The sequence below is a fragment of the Theobroma cacao genome, chromosome 7, assembly GCF_000208745.1.
Source record: "Theobroma cacao cultivar B97-61/B2 chromosome 7, Criollo_cocoa_genome_V2, whole genome shotgun sequence".
Classification (NCBI taxonomy): Eukaryota; Viridiplantae; Streptophyta; class Magnoliopsida; order Malvales; family Malvaceae; genus Theobroma; species Theobroma cacao.
The window spans coordinates 14,609,546-14,611,197 of NC_030856.1; the positions used below are offsets into that span (position 1 = coordinate 14,609,546).

The following is a 1,652-nucleotide window of genomic DNA, read 5'->3' on the forward strand; positions in this document are numbered from 1 at the left end:
TTTTTCCCCCAAAATGAAGGAAATTCTAAATAAGTTCCCTGATTGTCAGCGGTTAATATTTTGTATCAATCAACTAATTCCTCTCTAAGATGGTCAGGTGCATTAATGCTAAAATGATGCTAGATTTATTGAGGTTTATCATCTGTCAAGATGATGCACATATGATGCAGGACATGATAGAATCTTTCACAAATAACTTTGTTAGCAGATAAGAAGAATAAAGGGTCAATGACACAGCACGTGAGAAAGAATTGGACTCCCCTTTCGAAGTTTTGATACCACTGATATATTTGGTATCGATGGCTTTCTGAATCATCCTGCTAAGAAACCTCAATAACAAACAAGAAAAGGTATGGTGATAGTGGATGTACCCGCCTAGACCAGAAGGACAGAACCTAGCAGTAGACTTATTTACCTTTTATAATTAAAATGGTTGTAAGAGACAGAGGGCTCGTTCTGTTATCCAATACATCCACTTTTATTGAACCCCAAGTTAGTCAAAACTGCTTTCAGAAAGTCCCAGTGGATTCTATCACAGGCCTTGCTCATGTTTACCTTCAACCCTACCTCATATTTCTTGCCCATTTTTTTCAAGTCTCAAGTAATACAAGGCAAAATTTTTAACCTTTATTCTTCTTTCCTTTTAACTCCAACAAAAGATGATTAGCTCAATCCCTGCCATCCAGACCAAGGAACTTTCATGGCCCCCAACAAAAAGTTGCTACCATTATTTCCTCATCTGTAAGAACATTGTTCGTATTAGAATTTACTAACTCTTGCAAAGAATCCAATACTTGTCCCCACTCTCTTTCACCTTGAGAAAAAAACATCTAACATAATTATTTTTTTTTTGGAAAAAGCAAGTAGTATATTACATTGCATAGAAAGCTTTAAAAAACTGCCCCAACATGGCAGTAGGACAGCACGAGATGTCCATCTAGGAGCCATCTTCCCCTTTGAGATTCAAGATGTTATTTCTCTACCTTCTTTGACAATGGATTGGTAAAAGAATATTGTGTATGTTGGTCTCCAAGCTTTATCCATTTGATTCTTGATCTATGACACAAGTATTTTTCCTTTTTACTCGCAATCTCGTTGAGGCTATTTACATTCTAATCTCCATATAACTATTAAATATGTCTGAAAATAAAGATATTGGAAAGACTTATGGCTGATTATCTTCATTTTATTTAGTAATAAAAATATCTGAAAAGAAATCCTAATAATTTAAAGGCAGTACCCGAGTCAGAGATCGCGTGGCCTAATGGATAAGGCGCTCGCCTCCGGAGCGGGAGATTGTGGGTTCGAGTCCCATCGCGATCGCTTCCCTTAGATTTTAGCATATATATCTCTCTAGAAATTATGAAGACTACTGTCATATTTCTCAGCTAACTATTTTTTTTATGAGAACATGAGCTAAAATTTATACCTGCTCATATTATCCAAATGTAATTTTTTTTTCTTTATTTATGTTAATATGAAATTAGTTTAGTGATTAGGATACATAACAAGAAATAACTCTCCCTTTTTTTCATAATAATAGTAATCCCCACTCATCTATAATTTATTTTTTTAATATATATGAAAGTAAATTCTTTGAAAAACTTTTGAATGACCAAACTTTTTCATTATAGGTAATTTTCAATTATCAT

At 34.0% G+C, this 1,652-nt stretch overlaps 1 non-coding gene across 1 annotated transcript; it reads left to right on the forward strand.

The window, feature by feature from the left end:
• Positions 1,251–1,323, forward strand: TRNAR-CCG. Its single transcript has one exon. It is a non-coding gene; the product is annotated as a tRNA-Arg (tRNA).